The sequence below is a fragment of the Cupressus sempervirens genome, chromosome 4, assembly GCF_028749045.1.
Source record: "Cupressus sempervirens isolate cs-2001-9-10 chromosome 4, ASM2874904v1, whole genome shotgun sequence".
NCBI classification, from domain to species: Eukaryota; Viridiplantae; Streptophyta; class Pinopsida; order Cupressales; family Cupressaceae; genus Cupressus; species Cupressus sempervirens.
Window position 1 is genome coordinate 96,489,269 of NC_143121.1, and position 21,756 is coordinate 96,511,024.

Consider the following 21,756-nt stretch of genomic DNA (forward strand, 5'->3'; position numbering starts at 1 on the left):
TGATTGTTTATCTTTCAGTTTCTTATGCATGTAGTAAAGTAGATCAATTAATGGTGAATGATTTATATTGTTAAGTGTTTAATTTATGAAAATTTTGAAGTTATTGATTCATCCCTCCCCTCTTAGTAACTTGGCAAGTCTTGATTATTTCCAACAATTAGCATTAGAGCTTTGTGGTTCTCAGGATAAAGCTTGACAGTTTGAGCAAAGATCAAGGACAATGGAGAATTTTAGACTTGACAAAGCCATTGACAATGAGAAGCTAGATTTGGAGATGGGCATAGCTCAACTCAAAGAAGCAAAAATCATCTTTTGCAATCCCTAAAAAGAAGGAAGGAACTTGCAAAACAAATGAATGATCACTAGTATGTTGAAGAAAAGATTGAAGACTTTTTCCCCTTAAGCAATTCAGATGAAGCAAATAAGGCAATCAAAGAACTCCTAGAAAAGAATGGCTCTCTACAAGAAGAGGTAAGAAAATTGAAAAGAGAACAAGAAATTCAGTCAATAAGAATGTGTGAAATCTTGGAACAAAGGAATAAGGTAAGTGAAGACTTGAAGGCAAGGATCAATGAAACTCAAAATCAATCCCTTCAACAAGAAAGTCTTATCAATCAGCTCTCCAATGCAAATGAGGAAATCATGAGTGTAAGTGTTGGAATTTTCAAATGGGAAGAGTACTTTTGAGGTGGGGGGGGGTGTGTGAATCAAAAGTACCAACTTTTAACCCCTTTTTTTATGTCCTTTTTAACACATAACTAAAAAACAAATTGCATGCATGTAAACATATAAAAGAACATAAAATTAATCACATGCAATAACACATAACACCAAAATTGATAATCCAAAAACCCTCCATGAATAAGAAGGTAAAACTGGGGTGGGGATAATACCCACAAAAATCACTGCAACAATTATTGTTCAACCTCTTTTGATGGTCTACCCTGTGAAAGGCCTACCCTGTTAAAGGCTTTACACTGTGTCAATAGTGACCTAGTTAGAGGATTTACAAACACTTACATGAAGTGTCACTGTGTTAAAGGATTTAAAATAGGTTTTTAAACCCACCTAATACATAGGATTTTCAATCACCTTCTCCAAAGGTTCTCCTGCTTAGCTGTTAAACTAACCTATCAATATAGGATTTCAGCATCTAATACATTTGTGAGAAATTATTAGAACATTTGACTTGATTGAATGCAATCTCAAATTGTTGGGTTTAGGTACTAGATCTGCTCTTCTCATTCTGATCCTTGCTTGATCTGATCTTTGTATGTGCTCCTTGTCCCTTGTACTATTTCGATCAACTGGATATGAAAATGCTACTCTGTTCCTCTAAGTCTTTCCTTCTTCACACTGAAATTTTTCTATAATCTGGCCATACACTGTTCTCATCCACACATGCAATGGGTTTTTGACCTCCTTTTAAAGAATGCAAAGACTTAGGGTTAGGAATGGATCTACGATCCATATTAAATCTCAAATTCTTGGTCAAATCCTTTATTTTCACCTATTGGTTGCATGTTGTCTCCAATTTTTTGATTGGTTGCATGTTGATTTCATATGTAATTGTAAGAATTCGATCTTATATTCTTATCTCTTCATGAGTCATGCAAAAACTATTTTACATCTTAGTTTGTGATGGCACAAACTCTTATGTTGATCCTGAGTTACTCAGCACTCATTCATTACTGATGCACAACATGAATTGATTCCCAGATTGCTTGGCATCTATTACTTTCTTGGTTTTCTCAGCACATGTATATTATGTATTGCTCAACATCTAAATATTTTTGGATTACTCAGCACATAAACTTTCCTGGTTTGCTTGGCACATGTTACTTTCCTAGTTTTCTCAGCACATGTATGTTCTATATTGCTTGGCACCAACTGTGGCTCGACACTTATTGAAATTCTGGCTTGACATCCATTATGTACTTGTCATATATAGTGAAAATGGTTAAGTGTGTTGATGCTCAATTGTGAAGACTATTCTTTTGATGAACACTAAGATCTGAAAATGAAAGGCTAAGTAATGATTTAAACATTGAAAGACAAATCAATAAAAGATTGAAGGTTGATCTAAATTTTGAAAAGAAACTCAATGAAAGAATAATGAAATCCCAAGAAGACATGGATCAATTGAATTAGCAAAGTGAGTAGAATCTATATAGGCAAAAGGGTAAAGCAGGACTTGGATATAAAGAAGAAGGTGAATCCTCCAAACAAGGTGCTCAAAGTAATCAAAGACCTACTTGCAGTCACTATGGTAAGATAGGTCATACATCAAACAAATGTTGGAGCAATGGAAAGGAAAAATTCAATGGAAAGTGCTACAATTGTAGTCAACATGGTCATAAAGCTAATGAATGTAAGGAAAAACCAAATTTGAAGGTAAATGTCACAAATGCAAGAAACAAGGTCACAAGGCATCTGAATGCAGATCTAAGCCATTCAATCCAGCTGAACAATTTATAAAAGTGATATTTGGTTGGGACTACAATACTTGGTGTAGATGTCATTATTGTAGAGAATATGGACACATTGGCATAAATTGTGCAAGACATCACTTGAGAAAGAAGGATACCACCATAAGATGTTATATATGCACTGAACTTGGTCATATAGCTAAGAATTTCATGAATATAGGAAAGGTTGAAGATGAAAAGAAAGCTAAAGTTGATAACATTAGGAAGCAGATGAGATAGTAGTGGATTCCCAATCTACCAAGCAAGTCAATTCAAATGATGGTCATGTCACTCAAGAAGTGGGTGACTCCACCATTTCCAATTAAGTTCTTAAGGAAGAAATAGAACTATATCTTCAAGTCATATCTTAAGCAGTTCTAATGAATAGGAAGCAAAGATACAAATCCATATTTTAGATACAGAGGGATCACAAGGAATCAATATTTACTGAGCAAGGTTGGTCATAGGCTCTACTGATCTAGGTCGGGAGTAATAAAGTTTTGTTCGATCGACGAGTCACAAGCTTTTACCAAGCATAATCAGTGGATGATAGTCTATCATGCACTATGTCATTATGGAACCAAGAATTAATGGAAAAATTTCATCAAAAAGGCAAGAATTCGGCTTCATTTTTTACCACAACTTCAGTATACCCAAAGCAGAGCAATTTATAGTGCATACAAGAATCTTGAGCGAATTTGGAACAAAGGTTTTTCAAATAATTTTTCTCATTTATTGAGCAACCATGGCATCTGAAAGCAACAACAGTAGCAAGGAAAAAAGAGGTTCTAAAATTTTGGTAAAAGGCATGGAATGAAAAACACCAAATTTCAAGTTGGTACCAGCAATTGCGGAGTCACTTGACCCGAATGGAGCTCAATCACAAATTCCTCCAAAGGTACTTCTTATTAATGATATTCACACTCATTTTAAGTGTTCTATCAAGAAATTGAAACCCTAGAGATGGCTAGTGCCCTAGGAGAAATGTGTGTTGATGGATCTTTGAAACTCAAGCATAAGCATCTAGAGGTCAAAGGATTAAACCATATCCCGCATATGCCAAGGAATTTCCAAGTAAAGTGGATTAGGTATATTCTGAGCCATGTTCGTAATGGTTAGTTATGGTTAGGGCAGCTTGTGTTGATCATGAAGAAAATGATTCATAAGATTATGGGTCTCCCTATGCTCAATAAAGCTAAAACAACCAAAACCCTAGGTTAGGAAGAACTTCAAAAGAAAACCCTAGCTAAGTGGGATGGCAGAGGTCTAAAGATCAGTAATGTATCTAACATGGAGCTTAGTTTTAGAATTCACATCATTGCACATAAGATATATAGCTCCAGTCATTTGAATAGTGTGCCATGTGAGGCCATGGATTTGGCGTACAAGGTTGTGTAGAAGAACCTAGAATTTGATCTATCAGATTTACTATTGAAACAATTAAACAAGAACATGGACAACATCAGGACATCAAAGAACAACCCCTGTAAATTTGGTTCTTTGCTAACCTGTATTTTCTTTTATGTTCAAAAGTTTTTCCCATCCAAAGGTTCAGTTGTATGGAGGAAAGATATTCCCATTTTGTATCAGATTAATGAATTCATTGCAGAAATGGGTGGAATTTTTTAAAGTATTATAGATAATTATTTTGAAGCTTTCAAAGAGAAGATAAACAATAGGTTCAAGATTCCTTCTAAAGTAGTTGAATATTATAAAGATGATGTATGCTTCATGGTTGATTGTGATAAAGTTTATAACCAGGCATTTAGGCCTAGAGTTGCATGTGTGAAACGTCTTCCATATGAGGTAAACATTGATGAGACAAAAGATATTATTGAAGCCCTAGACAATGACCCAGTAGATCCAAAGCTACCTATCTTTGGAACCTATGAAGAAGCTAAAACTAGAATAGAGCTTGAGATCAAGCTACCTCATGTGGTAAACAAAGGAAAGAGGAAGATAGTGAAGTTGAAAATTGCTAGTGCCCCTCTTATGCTTGCCAAGGCAAAAGGAGAGGATGAAGAAGAATCAAAAGAAGAAGAATAGGTATTAGAAAAGGAGGAAGAGCCTATGAAAAAGAAAGGCAAGGTAACTATCACCAAGCCACCTAATACCTCCACAATTGTGTTTACCAAGAGGTCTAAGAAAAAAGGAGATAGTGAAGTTGTGCTTGTTAAGCCTCCTCCCACCTTTTAGGAAAGACTTAACCAATTAAGAGTAGGTGTTACGATCAACAACTTCAAAGCACTTAAGTATGAAACCAGGACTCCAGCTGAACAAAGGAGATTGAAGATCTGATCATGGACAAGTTAGGAGGATGGAAATTCTCTCCTGATTAATTTGCTTCACAAACCCCTGCAATTCTATTAGACAAAGTCAAGGTTAGATGGGAAGCAACTATGCAGATAGCCAAAGACATATTTGATTAGTCTTTGAGAAAGTTGCTACCTAATCTTACTAATGTAGAAGTCAAGGAAGCAATGAAGAAGAAGAAGAGAAAATGATGATGAGATTTCATACTTGTCTAATTTTGGTCAAGGAAATTGAGCATGTAGTCAAGGATGCTACATCTATGTGGGAAAACATTTATCAGTCACATAAACCTAGTGAAGATCTAGTTGAGATGAAGGATGATGATGATAGTGACAATGATGAAGAAGATAGCAAACCTTGTGTCACATTTGATGTTGAGGACTATTAGGCATTGAAGGATGATGAAGAAGAGAAGGAGGAAGAAGCTGATGAGGAAGATCAGGAAGGAGATGAAGAAAATGATCCAATAACGATAGCTACATAGGTTATAGCCTCCCTTCCTCACTCTCCACCAAATACTGCTACATCATCTGGCATGGAGACAACTTCAGCAAGTGTGATTATAACATTAGCAGATATATCATCTGCTCAATCACCCTTTTCTACCTCTCAACTCCAGGTATCATTAATGGAAGTGTTAGCCACTTCATTTGCCGAGCTACAAACCTCCTCTTCTTCAGCTACTAAGTCAAGAACTTCATTAGCAACATGTACAATAAGTTCAACATCTTGTTCTATAGTTTTGACTACTAGAACTTTTCTTGCACCAATTTTTGTTCCAATAAGTTCTTCTATTGCAAGTACTTCAGTAAGCACTCCACTTGTTACTACTTCAATTTTGAATAGTACACCAATTTTGGATTCTTTTAGCACTCCTACAAGTATTTCCTCAATTGGTCCTATTCAAGTTTTTATAGCCAGTCCAACCATCTCTACAATTGTTTTTGTTCCTAAGTCCAAGGTAGTAATGATAGAAGTGAAACCAAGGAAACCCCTAAAACTTTTGTTTACTAGAAAGGAAATTGATGATGATACTGACTTGGACAAAGAAATTGTAATTCCTAAGTTGGATCTTGATACTAGTATAGTTGAAGAAATGAGATTGGTTACCTAGCTTTTGGAATAGAAGGCAAGGAAAAAGTAATTAAGAGATGAAAGGGACAAGGAATTTAGAATAATTGAGAGTGCAAAGAACATTTTGATAGAGGCTATAGGCATGGATGTTGATTCTAATCGACATATTTTTTAATAGTTAGAGGAAGTAGTACAAAAGTTTAAGGAGGATTCTAGTGGACAATAAAAGTTAATTGAAAAGGCAGAGAAAAAGTTTGATAATAAAGTGCTTGAGCACATTGCTATAAATCAGGTAGAACTATCCTCCATTTTGGATAACATTGAAAATTCTTTTACCAATGTAACATCACTTTTTTCCAAGCTATGTGATGTTATCGGGTTCACTAAGGAGGTTAAAGATAAATTGTATAACATTGATGAAGATATGAAGGCTAGTGTTCAAAGGCTACAACTTGACCCCAGCTCGAGCTTAGCACACCACAATAAGGTGAGTTTTCTATCAGATATGCAGGCTGAAATAGTGAGAGAAGAAGCAAGGATTAGATCCACATTGATAGACATGCAAAACATGATCCTTCTAGTCATGGACATAATGCAAAAGCATATTGCATATTCAAAGTCATTGGTCTAGCATAATAATTTTTAAATTGTAAACCATATGATATAGCTCTCAGTAGAGCTTCAAGTAGCTCTCCATACCTGCAAAATTTTGCAAGATAATTGGGATAAGACATTAGCTCTTATTCTCAAGGTACATTCTAAAATTCTCTCACATTTTGGTGTCTCTGTATGAATATATTGTATAACTCTTTGGCATTATTGTCAAAAAGGGGGAGTAAGAGATATTTTGTGAAGAGACAAAGGGGGCAGAGAATAGATTGATTAAAAGGGAGAGAGACTATGTGTATACTATGTCCTATGTATGGGGGAGTTATGTTCAAATGTATATACCATAGCTTTACAAAGATAAATTTTCAAAAATAAAAAATCAGTAAGTCTGTGTACATAAGTCTTGGCTTATAAGTGTTTTTGTCACTAATGCCAAAGGGGGAAATTGTTGGCATTAAGTTATATTTTTCATTAGTGACAACACTTATTTAATTATGTATGGTTACCGAGCTCATCACTTAGTCTACAGTTCATAGTCTACAGTTCATACCAAGCATTTAGTGGTTGCCAAGTAAGTTCAATAGTTCACAGTTCATACCGAGCATTCCAGAAGCTACCAAGTGAAAGAAAACCATGCATAGTCTAGTAGTTATCACCGAGAAGATAGTGGTCACCGAGCTTCATGGTGTCTATTGACTCATTAGTTGTAGTGATGTGAAGCCTATGTTAACTGAGTAATGGATGTGCAATGTTTACCGAGTGAAAGCAAGGTAAACACAGTGTTCAGTATCTGTCAAGTTACACTATATCTACTGAGTCTCCAATAGTCACCAAGTTTGAAGCTATGTTATGTGATTAGTATGGACCAAGCCTCTACTCCTACCAAGTGCATGATGATGTTGAGTAATGTAGTGGACACTGAGTATCAGAAGGTCACTAAGTCAATTTATAGAACTCGAGTTTCTACTATTTGATTGACTCAGTAATATTTTGTTTACTTGTGTTTTAGCTAACCTTGTAATTATAAATATTGCAATGGTATATATATGTGATGTATCATATCATACAAATGTATCATCATGAGAATAAGTATGAAGTAATGTTTTGAGAAGAGTGAATGTGAATTAGCAATAGAGCAAAGTAAGTGTTACCACATTTTGTTTCCACATTTTGTTTGCCCTCCCAAGTTTCAAAATTTGAATGTTACCCTGCCCAATGGTCACCTCCCCAATTACTAATATTTTAATACCCACGAAGATATCAAATTACCTAAGTTCCGAACCTTATGATATTTTTACGCCTCGCAAGTTCTCCGTCGTCAGATCAGGGCCGATCAATGGTCGTCGCCATCTCACTATGATGAAGTTGTGCAAGGGTTACTATAGTGACGTAGTGGCAGGGCACCCCGTGTCCGGTGGGTCCAGCTTGTAGGCAGAGGATAGCGCGGGTCGAAAATGTTCTGCGATGCCGTAGGCACTATGTCGCTATCACGGTTTGGCCCAAAAATTTCCATGGTAACATAGCGCCCGTCGAAAAAGATGTGCCGACAATGGTGAGTCAGCATGTTCGGCGGCAAGGTTTGGCGGGCCAGAGAAGATAGCAGAGAGGTTTCAGGCAAGCAGTTGGGTTATGACAGGTACTTCATCTACCCAGTTGGCAGAGTTCGGTGTCACGGCAGTAAATCAGAGGGAGCCATGTGTGCCATATCTTCAAATCAGCTAGCACAATCAAGAGGCGAGTCTTTACGATCGCCAGATCTGCAAGGATCAACGACTGTTGCCATATCGCCCTGGTGAAGATGTGCGATCTTTACCATAGCGACATAGTGAAAGGTCGCCACGTGTCAGTGGGGCTAGGTCTCACCAGGGTGCGATCACTGAGGTATTGCCAGGTGTCGGTTGGATACGACAAGGTTGCAGAGGTGGCACCAATTATGATAGGCCTGGGGTAAGGACAACATGGAGTATGACGAGTCTTCATGATCGTCGAATCTAGGTCGATCGATGGTCGTCGCCACCTCGCTATGGGTAAGTCACTCGAGGTTTATGTTGGCGACATAGCGCCTTGTTGACAGGTGTCTCGCTGGTCCGATCAGAAAGGACGGTCGGTGGCTGGCGGTTAATGTAATCATCACAGTTAATATGAATATCTGCAAGGGTGGCGTGGTTAGTTCGATGATGGAAGGTCGACCACGAAGACTTCCCCAAGTGGCGGAACGAAGAAAGGTAATTGGCCCGCATGACCCAGCTGGCTCATATAGCCTATTTGACTTGCTTCAACCCTATTGATTCATGAACCAGGAAGCAAAGGTGATCAAGGTTATCTTACGATCTGATCTTCGCGATCAATTCTAACCTACCTAAAATGAATGCAAGGCATAGGGAAACACTCCACCGTCTCAGCCGATCCATCTACTGTGTCAGGATCATTCATTGGCGCCACTTCTGTCTACTCGAGGTGTTCCTTTAGTCAAAAATCCAATTTTGTACTTCAGAACCATACTCGAGTGTGATCTTTGATTAGATATTTTGGGGTTTAATGGCAGTAGTTGAAGCAGTTAATACAGAATCTTTTCCCTCAGTTATGCCCGAACTATAAAGGCAATTTTGTAATCTTTTCCAAGGGTCAACTCTTTCTGATTTCTCTGATATTGCTCTGCAACTCTCAGTGTAACATTCCCTATGCCTTTGAACTGAATGATTCTTTGTTTTATCCCTTTTAGCCATTGATGTGTTTGTGCATCCCTTTTGCCTCTCATTGGTGTATTGTCGAGATCTGTAACCTACATATTGTATCTATTTCTTGCCTACTGGATAATATATAAGTGAGATTCCTCTTTCCTTGTGTTATTCAGTTGTGCTTCTTGATCTGCATGAGGTTATTAGATCAAAACAAGCTTGTATGTATATATCCTTAGTTTCATTTTGGTTCAATAGTGCATATATGGGCAGAAATGGTCTGAACACTCTATTTTGGTGCATCACCTCCATAGTTTAGGTAGGGTAGAGTTGTTTTCTGCATCTCCTCCTTCCCCTTTTCCTTTCAGGAGTAGTTAGGTGTGCCCTGATAGTAAGAGGAAGTCGGCCTTCTCCGGAGACTCAACCTCGTAGTTCAAGTCCCACAGCTTGGAGGTTGTTTCCATGTTTCACTAGGTTGTCCTCACGCATAGGCCTTGGACAAGGGTGCAAACCTAAGTGACAATAGTAAGGAATTCATCAAGGTCAATTAAGGAGTAGTAAAGTTATATCTATCACAAGACGTGATCTGTACTTCAAGGATCTAATCGAAAATCAAGTTGTAAGTTAGATCTACTACTTCATCCTAATAGGTGAATTAGTTTATAAATACTTTAATAGGGTAGACTTAATAGTCTTTTGTTAAATATCTTAACAGAGTGCATACTTCATTATATGTTTGTAAAACCTCTAACAAGGCAGATCTAGTAGTCAAAATTGCTCTTAATAGGGTAGATCATCAAAAGTGGTCAATGTAAGCCTTAACAAGCCAAATTTATACTGGAGTAGTGAAGTTTTGTGGGTATCATCCTCGTCCTAGTTTTACTTTCTATTTGGAAGGTTTTTGGGTCACCAAATTTTGTGTTCATGTGTCATGAATGTTTATCTTTCAATTTCTTATGCATGTAGATCAATTAATGGTGAATGATTTATATTGTTAAGTGTTGAATTTATGAAAGTTTTGAAGTTAATGATTCACCCCTCCCCTCTCAGTAACTTGGCAAGTCTTGATTATTTCTAACAATAAGATGAAATTAAAAAGTTCTTTTTCAAATTTAAAGCAACCTTCAGTTGATTTGTGGGAGAGTTAGCTATTAATTCTTCCTAGTCTAGAAATTGTGAACCCTTTAACACAATTTGAATATAAAAATACATCCATTCTTCAAAGACAAAGACATCGAAAGACACACAAATTCTATGTAGTAAAACCATTATGTCCTAGACGTAAGTGGTCATTTGGCTTTTCTTCAAGGTTTTGTGTAACCTAGAACCACCTTCATAGAAAGACCCAATCTAACTCTTTGCTATGGTGTTCTTATAGACATTTTCTTATTTTGAAAATTGATCTGCAGACAAGGCAAGAGTTAGGTTAGTAAATTGCTGCTCTTCGAGGTGAAATAATATGGATACAGTTTCCCTATTGACACTTAACAACACACTTCCATCCTTCTTCAATATATTCCTCTTAGACACATTATACATATGAATGCACTCCTGAATCAACTCTAGACAAGGGTAGGCTAGTGGGAAAGTGGAGGCCATGAAGAGGTTAGTATCCAACACTTTAGTGGAAAAAGGTTTCATAAGTCTTTCACACAATCTCTCTGCAACAACCCCCAAATCAACTCCTAATAGGTTTGTGTTGGATAAAATAGGAGATTTATATTTCAAACTACAAGTATCCCCAAATAAATGTAGTGTAGACTTCATGATTTAGGAACTTTACTCGTATTTAAAAACAAAGAAACAACAACAATTATGCTTCTCTTAATAGGTGGGAGAAAAATAACCAGAAAGCAGAAGGGTTACCTAAAAAGTGATGGCCTTTATAGATATGGAAGTGTTGGAAGATTGGTTGGAAGCATAAATGCTGGTGATATTCCTATGGGGGAGTACTACTATGATGATATGTTACATTCATGACTGGGTTTGTCATTGATGTCAACATAGCAATTTTTTGTGGTATCTGATAGAAGAATAACAAAAAGATCAAGTTGGTATGGATGGCTAGTTTAGCATTATAACCATTCAAGGTTATGGGAGATACTTCTAAGTATCTGGTATATGTAGTTAACATTGGAAGAAGAAAGGACAAGTCTAGAAGAAGTTATGTAAGTTTTGGTGATATTTGTTTTGAGATAGATTTTACAAAGTCATATTCTGGTAAACTTGTTATATCTCTTAGCAAAGTTGATATCTTGAGGATTAAGGTTGAAGACATGAAGAAGACATGTTGGCAATGATGTGGCTAAGCTCACTTGTCATAATTTGTGTGTATGGAAAGTTATTCAAGTTGCAGGGTGGAAGATTAATTTTATTAGTAAGTGTAACATGTTCTTAATGAGGTCCTATAATAATTAATGAGAAGGTCTAACAACTAACTCAGGGAATTGTTTTATGGACTTGGTCTAAAGGAAGGACATTTTCCTTTATCATGGTATCAAATGAATGGAATTTGAATTGATGATAAGTAGCAAAGAGTGTAGAATGTGAAGTTGAGCAAATCATTGAAGAAGTGAAGGAAACTTCATTGCCAAGGTTTTGTTGAGTGATCCAAGGTTTGGTATTTGGATCCGAGGTTCATGACCTAGTCTACAAGGTTTGACAGTGATTGGTCTAGTTGATAGGATAGAGGAAAGAATGGAGGAAAGGAAAAGATAACATCAAATTACTTGTTTGAGAACTGAGCTCTTCTTGTAGCTGAAATTTCATGTTTGAGTAGTGGGCTCTTCTTGCATACATTGTACCACAACTCCTAATAGGGTTGGAATCTCCTAATAGGGATTCAAAGTCTCCTAATAGGGAGTCATTGTACTAAATATTGTAATAGACTCTTAATGGGGTCCATCCTCTAACAAGGAATATTTATATTAGTACATCATCTTGTAGGCATCATTCCCACTGGGGTTTTCCCTCTAATCAAGGGTTTCCCTAGTCAACATATCTGGTGTAATTGTCTATGAGCATTTTATTATGGTTGTTGTTTTCTTTGGTTGAATGGTTAGGTTTTTTTAAAGATGATAATTTTTTTAATTGTTGGATAACCGATTCACTCCCCCCCTCTCTTAGTTATCTTGGTGGACTATTGTCTCTAACAAGAAGAAGGCTTGCTCTCTCCAATTTTCCTGCAACTAATTATTTTGGATAAGAAAAGAAATGTTATACCTTTTAAAAGGTAAATCCTTCTACATATACATCTTGGAAATAAGGAATAGTCATTAATTATGTGAATGATAAAATTAATTTTGGCATGCCATGAGGGTAGGGTGACTAGGAAAATTAGTGGCTGACATAAGTAGGAAACAAGTACTTCAAGTGATTATTTCCTTTTGCATGTTCCAAATCTTTATTTCTACACTCTCAAGTCAAGGTTCTAGTGCAATCATTTATGATGACCTTACTTCAACCATTAATTACTTGCACTTACCCTTTTAAACCTTGACATCACCCATTATCATGTCAGATTTGATGAGGCATCTAGCTATTGCATGTCCTTCACACATGTATACACGACATGTTGAGTGGTCCCACCAAGAAGCATTATCTTTGAGAAATGGATGAAGTGTTGAACTTGTGAACTAGTTCAATTGGTACAAAGGATTCGAGGTAGCTTTGTGCTATCTGAACTTGGTACAAGGATTACAAAAGGTTAAAGGGATACAAAGAAGTTTACATTTTATACCAAGAAACTTTAAAACTTTTTATAAGATGATTTCAGGATAATCACTCCTAATGGAGGCTTTCTAAGGAAAAGACTTGGTCACCAATAGGCTTGAGGGAAGTGTGAATTGAAACAATGAGGTTGGTGAATGATTGATTAAAATGTTATCATACCTCAAAGTATATTTGACTCTTGACACAACCAATGGTTCAAAAAAAATGTTTGAAAACAAGAGTGAACCAAAAATAAAGAAAACAAAATGACGACTCTAAAAAATCATGAACTAACAACAACCAATCATTCTGATTTTCATTTTTTGTTGGTTTCTCACTTTGTATTAAGACGATGGTCTCCTCAAGTGTCTCAAAAGATGAGACCATTTTCTCACATAATCCTTTTCCCCTCGTAAGCTTGGTGATCTTAATTTCAATGTCATATTCTATGACCATGGTGATCCATCTAGTTCTCTTTTTGTTGATTTACACTTTCATGTGGAACTAAGAGCTAGACCTTGATATGTGATAGCAGATGTTTAAATTTTTTTAGAGCCCTTACAATAGCAAGAACCTTCTTCTCTACATAGCTATATCTTTCCTCATAGTCTTTAAGTCCTTCACAAAAGAAGGAAATGGGTTGCTCCAAACTCTCTTCATTTAACTATGTTAGAATAGCTGATATACTTGATTCTCCTCCAAGAGAATAGAGAATGAAATCCCTATCAAGGTTGGGGTTTATAAGAGTGAGAGCTAATGCAATTGATTTCTTGATTTCTTCAAAACTAGCCTTCCCTTCCTTGGTCCAAGTGAACATCATATTCTTCTTCAATATGGATGTGAGAGGCTTCACCATAGAAGTAAGATTAGGGATAAACTTTCTCATGAAGTTGATCCTACCAAGAAAAATATGTAAACCCTTCTTGTGGCTGGGAAGTGGGAGAGAGAGAGATTCACTTCTACCCTTTCTATATCTATCGTTAGGTCATCTCTCATCATAATGTGTCCCATTAGTTTTCCTTTCTTAGTGATAAACACACATTTTTTTTGGATTGAGAGATACATTGTACTCTCTACATTTGATAAAAACCTACCTTAAATGATTAAAGTGATCTATTACATGCTTTGAGTAGATAGATATATTATCAAGATATATCAGCACAAAATTTTCTAGCACACCCTTAAAAGCCATCTCCATTGCTTTATAAAATGTAGCACTTGAAATGATTAGTCCAAATGAAACTTTACAATAGGCATAAGTACCCCATTTGGTAGTGAAGCTTGTCTTGTATTGGTCTGACTCTTGGACTAATACTTGGTTATAACCTAAAAAAGCATCTAAGAAAGAAAACCTCTTTAAGCTACTAACCTTGGAAAGTATTTGTTCCATAGAAGGAAGGGGATGATGATCTTTAAGAGAAGCCTTATTAAGGTCCCTAAAATCTACACATTATATGATTTCTCCATTCTCTCTTTATAATAGGAACATGATTGGATACCCATGAAGAGTGCTTAATGGGAAAAATAATATTGGCTTCTATAAGTTTGGATAACTCTCTTCTCATCAAAGGTTCAATCTTAGGGTTGACTGGTCTTTGCTTTTGTCTCACAGACTTTATGTCATCGTTTAAATCTATAGTATGTTGAAATAAGCTTGGTTCAAAACCTTTTAAGTCTTCATATGTCCAAGAAATAAAATCATTAAATTCTTGGCATAAATTAATGAAAACTTCTTGTTCAATCTTAGTGCATACCTTTCCCAAGTTAAGAGTCTTCCCATTAGCAATGGTGGTAGGCATATAGTCATCTTTTCTCTCAACTAGGTTTAGACCTTCATTCATTGTCTGATCATTAGAATTGAAGATGCCTTCTAGGGTGATTAGAACCTTAGGAAACTTGTTGTAACTAAGGTTTATGATTTGATTTCCATATTAGCTTTGTAGCCTAGACTATTTTCTATTAGCTGCTTCATTTTGCAAAAAAATAACAATTTGTAATCAGAATCACAATCTTGCCAATTTGTGCAATTCTCTAGGACAAAAGGCCTTGCAACAAGTCAGATCTATTTCTATCTTTTGTCTTCAAAATGCTTTGGTATATTGTAGTGAGCACTTATTTTTGCAAGTCTATTAGTGTGTGTGTTCTCTCTTCTAGGGACACTTTGAATTTCCAAGACTACATGTTTATATGATTTGAGGAGGTTGTTCTTTGTGATGTCCTAGCTTTTGATTTGATTCACAACCAACTCACTATCCCCAAATACTTTCAAGAGCCTTATACCTCTTCTTTGTGCAAGTTGGAGACCTTGGATCAAGGCCTCATATTCTACTACATTGTTAGTGCAATTGAGTTGGAGTCTATATGAAAAGTAGTATTTCTCCATATTGGGAGAAAAAACATTACACCAGCACCCGAATCATTCTTTTTTCTTGAGCCATCAAGAAACATGCTCCATAATCCATTGGTGTCTTCTTGCAATTTTATGAGGTTAGGAATAGGAGCATCCTTTTCCAATGCACAATAGGTGCCAAGACCTATTTCTATAACTTCATGTACTAGATCGAACTCAAAATTAGTGCTCCATTCATCTAAAAGATCATTAGGAACCTCTATTAGGGAAGTAGTAGGTTTAGGTGTTATGCCTTGTCATCTATCTCATAAATCAAACAATTCATGTTTATAGGGCTAGGTGTGAGGTCTCTATGTGGTTAAGGGCTAAAAGTTCTACCCTTATGGAGGATATTTTTTCATATCTCATCCTAAAGAACATATAGGACTAATCTAATGCACTAAAACCACCTATATATGTAGTGAAATCTTGTGAAATATATATGGAAAAATGTGAGGGAAGCTTAACTATTGATATATCTTGAGTAACACTACAACCAAGGAATAAATGTAATTTCATTTCTACATTCTTAAGTATTCCTACCATTGTAATAGAGCTACCATCTAATTATAGTAATCCTCTAGCCATTGGCTCATATTTGGCACCAACGAGGTCAGCTATACATTTAGGCAATACTCAAGTATTAGCTCTAGAGTCTATCATACAATTATGAACTAGTTTGACTCCTATAATCAAAGAGATGTGAAAGGGAGGGGGTGTGTATTTCTTACTTCTGTCTCCCTCTCTTGTATGTTTCACAAAACTTGTCACATTATCCAAGGTAGCTGATTGGCTTGATGCACATATTCTCTTTAGCTCTTGTTGTAGTAGTTCTAATTGTGGTGGCATAGTGAGAACATCCAATATAGGAAAATTTACACTAGTCCTCTTCATTCAATCTACTATATTGATAGGAGTGCTAGTTGCTTTGACTAGAGCCTTGGGGGCCATAGGAACTGGTAACTGAAATGAAGTAGCATGCGGTTTAGTAGAGTTTATGTTGCTTAGATTTTTCTTTTGTTGGAAGTAACATCTAGTTGTGCACTTGTGACTGAAACATGAGGGGAAACACTCGAAATAGAATCCTTATTTGATGGATGAGGTGTAGCATCTTCCATAGCTCTTCTTTTTTCTTTTGGTATTATGAGCTAAATCATCAAAATTATCATAGTTGACATGACAATGATCCCCTAGTTGATGGTTTATGAAAGAATGCTCCCCTATTGCTTGGTCCTTTGTAGTTAGTGCTTAGGATGGGTTTTCCATATAACATATGCAATGCTCATATAATTACAAGAAGGAAAAAAATATTACTCTTGAGCAAGATTGTCTTGGGAACTAATGTCCTTACTAGATTTATGTTTATATTTGTAGCTGGGGTATTGCCCATAGGTTTATTTTGCATCCATGAGGCTTGACCCTAATCTGGTGGTCTATTATATGTGGAGTTTTGGTAACAATGTTGGAAAGGTCTATTATTTTGAGCTTGTTTCCTTTCCAAGGTCACCAAATTATTATTCATCTTTTGAACCATTAAGGAATGGCCTTGAAATCTCTTGTCCATATCAGTGCTTTGATCCTTGATCTTGTCAACATTTTCCCTGAGAGCTTGCATCATGTTCTTCAACTCTTCTAACTCATTAGAAGTTGTAGATGCTATTAGAGTTATAGAAATAGGTTAACTTGTGGATGTGGTAGGAATAGGGGCTAGTGAAGGTTGATGAATAGCCATATCAAGAAATAGAGGCATTGGGGGTCTTACGGTTAAATTCCCTCCTTTAATCAAAGTATTATATGCTCTAATAGCAATCTCATATGTGGCTAGCAAGGTATTGTTAGAAACAGTAGTCCACCAAGATAACTAGGAAGGGGGTGGGGAGGGGGGGGGGGGGGGGGGGGTGTGGGTGGTTGGGTGGGGGGTGAATCAGTTATCTGACAATTAAAACATTTATTCCTTTAAAAAAAATTAACAATTCAACCAAAGTAAAAAAACAACCATAATAAGATGTGCATAGCACTAGGTATGCTAACTACAGAAACCCTTGATTAGAGGGAAAACCTTGGTGGGTATGATGCCCACAAGATGATGTACTAATATAAATATTATTTGTTAGAGAATGGACACTCTAAGGAGTCTATTACAACACTTAGTACATAGTGTCCCTATTAGGAGACTTTGAATCCCTGTTAGGAGATTCCAACCCTATTAGGAGTTGTAGTACAATGTATGCAAGATAAGCCCATTTCCCAAACATGAAATTTAAACTACAAGAACATCTCACTACTCAAATGTGAATTTACTATTATGTTCTTATTTCCTTTGTTCTTTCAAACAAAACAATCAATGTCAAACCTTGTAGACTAGATCATAAACCTTGGATCCAAATATCAAACCTTGGATCACTCAACAAAACCTCAGCAATGAAGTGTCCTTCACTTTTTCTCTACTATGCTCAACATCACATTCTTCAGTTGTACTGCTTACACAATTACTTTTCATGTCATTTTCATACATCCATGATAAAGGAAAATGTCCTTCCTTTATACTGAGCCCTCAAAAAAATTCCTTGTGTTGTTTGTTAGACCTTCTCAATTAATCATTATAGGACCACATTAAGAACACGTTACACTTAGCGATAAAATGAATCTTTTTCCTTGCAACTTGAAAATATTTTTGTACACACAATATTATGACAAGAAAAATTAGCCATGTCATCACTAACATGTCTTCTTCATGTCCTCAACTTGGATTCTTAGAATAAAAATTTTGCTAAGAGATATAACAAGTTTACCAGAACATGCCTCTATAAACTCTATCTTAGAACAAACATCGCCAAAACTTACATAACTTCTTCTAGACTTATCATTTCTTCTTTTGATGTTAACTTCATATACTAGATGTTAGAATACTCAACTAGTCATCTATACCAACTTGATCTTTCCATTGTTCTTTGTCAGATACCACAAAATACTACTATGTTGACATCAATAACAAACTCGGTCATGAATGTAACATATCTACAATACTCCCCCATAGGAATATCATCAACATTCATGCTTCCAATAATCTTGCAACAATCTCCCCCTTTTTTATTGATGGAAACATATATGAAAAACATCTAGTTCCAAGAATACCAACAAAAAGATTGTTCATCTTTCTTTTCAAATCATTTTCATCAATCATTCTCCCCCATTGATATACCTCAATGTGCTTTCTATCAAACTGTCATTCCATTTTGTACTTCTTTCGATCAAACTATACTTATGCTGAACTTCTCCAACTATCATGTTGTACATGTTTGTTTTCATGTCAAATGTCTCCCCCATTGACATCAATATTAAAGGTTTCAACAACTAACTTTTCTACATTAAAATCTACAAAAACAAATTCTTACTTAGCTCAAGTGCCCAAAGACACTATTCAAAACAATATCCAACAAGAATCCTAGATGACTCTATCCATCACAGATACTCCCCCATATAAGAAGCATTAACATTCAGTCCAGGCAATAATGGTGCTTTGTTACACTAGACTGATGCACTCTTGCATCTTCTACTCTGATGTAGGAAGGGGCATAACCCCAATAATACCTCATAAATACTCAAAAGTCTCTTTGGGAAGAGGCTTAATTAATATATCTGTAATATGGTCTTTAGTGCTCACATACTTCAATTTGATTTACTTTTTTGCAACCTTCTCTCTCAACATGTGATACTTAATAGAAATATGCTTAGTCTTTGTGTTGGCGCTCAAAATTGCCTTCCCAATTTTGAGCACCATTGAAAAAATCAAGCCCTTAAATGCTTTTAAAATGCATGTGCCTGGTTGTACCCGGCTGTCCATTTGAGACCTCTAAGGTGTTTAATGCTTCTAGCACCTTTCATTCAGCATGCCTAAGCGTTTCATGGAGTTAAATTGAGTTTTTGAGTCATTTGGCAAAGTACTGTTTTGAGCTAGTATCAATTTTGCATTTTCACCTAAGTGTCAAACAGCGACAAGAGGCTTTGTTTGTAAATGAATATCACGCAGCCAGAAATGTTTTGTGATTCACCACTTTGGGAGTATCTAATATCCATACCTAAGAACCTATGTTTCAGATTTTGAGTCATCTCAAGTCCATTTGAATAGGTTTTGAATCCCTCAAAGTTGGTCAGTTGCTGTTTAAATGCCTTTGCACTTTGCACACATTTTTGGGAAGCCCTATTTGACATGCTATAACTTTGACTCAATTGACCAAATTGCTAAAATTATTTTTGTGTTGCACTTTAAACGTCAAAGACTTCCTATTTTTCAATTTTTAGGTCTTGACGAATCCGTTTGATATGTTTTCGAATGTGATTCCAAATGCAACTTGTATCTTTTGAATGGTGTCAGCATTTGCAGATTGTTTGGTAGCCCTGTTCATGGTGTTATAAATCCTAATCCGTGATTGGTGAGATCAAATGGATTGTACCACTTCATTTTCCTCCAAAAATACTCTAGGTGTGTCAGTTTGCAAGTCATGACGAATCCATTTGCACACTTTTTCGGGTCCTCTCCATTCACAAAAAATGTTTTCTATCAGTGTTCCTAGTTGCAAAATTCTAAGTAGCCCACTTTGACTGATCGCCATTCGCCCACTTTGACTGATCGGCATTCGCACCTCGTGATTCGTCATGAGCCCAAATTCCAGATCCATAATGTCCTCATGACAAAGAATCAGTGCCCTAGGTCTCATCTTCCCAAGTATCTGTCTGTCCAGTTTCCAAGGCCAATTCCGAGCCCAGTTTGTTGCTTTCTGACATGTTTTCTGCAGATGTTTTTAAGTGGTCAACTTTTTCAGCGAATGTCTTTTGACTGTGATCTCTTCATGAGACGAAAATTGACAGGATGCAAGAATGTGGAGCAGAGATTCAGTATGCCAATTTTCATAGCATTGTCAGTTGTGTGGACTTTTTTGAACCCTTTGAATAGCAATCCTGCCTACTTAGCCGCAAAGCAATATTTTGTTGATCCTGATAATGTGGTTGTTGTTGTTCATCTAAATAGTCCTAGAGGACTTCATTTCCGTCAAGCAGGGCCATGTGAAAGGGTGTATTTCCAATCAGATGAAGTGCGTGCTTGTGTAGTAACATGTGGTGGGTTATGCCCAAGCTTGAATACTGTCATCCAAGAAATTGTATGTGGACTATGGTATATGTACAGGGTTAGAGATATCATTGGGATTGAGGTTGGATAACAGAGGATTTTACACTCGCAATACCAATTCTTTAACACCTAAGGTGGTCAATGATATTCATAAGCATGGAGGAACTATTCTGGGCACTTCACGAGGTGGTCATGAAACTTCAAAGATAGTTGATAGTATTCAAGACCGTGGCATTAATTAGGTCCATATAATTGGAGGTGATGGAACCCAAAGAGGAGCAGCTCATGTAAAAGCAGAGAGTGTTGAGAATGGTATAGGTCTTCTGAAACTCATGGGTCGCTATAGCGGGTACATTGCCATGTACACCACACTTGCCAGTAGGGATGTGGATTGTTGTCTTATTCTTGAATCACCTTTTTATCTTGAAGGAAAAGGTGGCCTTTATGAATTCATTGAAACATGTTTGAGGGAAAATGGGCATATGGTCATAGTTGTTGCTGAAGGTGCTAGGTAGGAACTTGTTGCTGAAAGCATGCAAAATATGGATTCTCGTGATGCATCAGGAAACCGCTTACTCCTTGATGGTTGGGTTATGGTTTTCTCATAAACTAAAGGATCATTTTGTGAAGGTTCACAAGGAAGTATTAAACTTGAAATATGTCGATCCAACATACATGATTCATGCCATCCCAAGCAATGCCTCAGATAATGTCTACAACACACTTCTTGCTCAAAGTGCAATTCATGGGGCCATGCCAGGATATATAGGCTTCACTTGTGGGCTAGTTAATGGACGACATGCATATATACCAATATCTCATGTTACAAAGTCTCCAAACAGGGTGAAAACTAGTGATCAAATGTGGGCTAGGCTACTCTCTTCCACTAATCAACCTAGTTTTATAAACTACAATGAAGTGAGGGAAGCCAACTTAAAACATAGAAAACTTAGTATAATGAAGGAGAGCTCCCACGTTTTCAGAGTAAGACCATGCATTTTAAAAGGTACAAAGACACAAAGAAGCACAAAAGAAAGGAAGCTACCAGTTTGTAGCAAGTAGCTCACGCTATGTGCACAGATCAGTCCACGCCAAACAAAGCAAGGGGATTCATTTCAAAAGCTAGCGAAAATGGAGAAGCCGTCTATTAAAAACAAAGAAACAATAAAACATATAATCCCACATTGTCCGTGGGTGAGTTTTAATGTTCTTTAAATATGTTTCCATTCGCATTATGTGGTGTTGTAAGACAAAGGCATTTTGTGAAGGCCAACACATGTGGCAGGTAGGCCCACCAATCTAGCCAAGTCGGCTAGAAAGTGCTAAATTTTGGAGAAATGTGTGCAAAAAGGTGATGACATCAACGAGCTAGAAGGCAATCGAAAA

At 36.5% G+C, this 21,756-nt stretch overlaps 1 pseudogene; it reads left to right on the top strand.

Moving 5' to 3' along the window:
• The first annotated feature begins 8,026 nt into the window (after window positions 1-8,026).
• On the top strand, window positions 8,027-21,432 carry LOC149560107 (ATP-dependent 6-phosphofructokinase 6 pseudogene; annotated as a pseudogene).
• The last annotated feature ends 324 nt before the right edge of the window (window positions 21,433-21,756 follow it).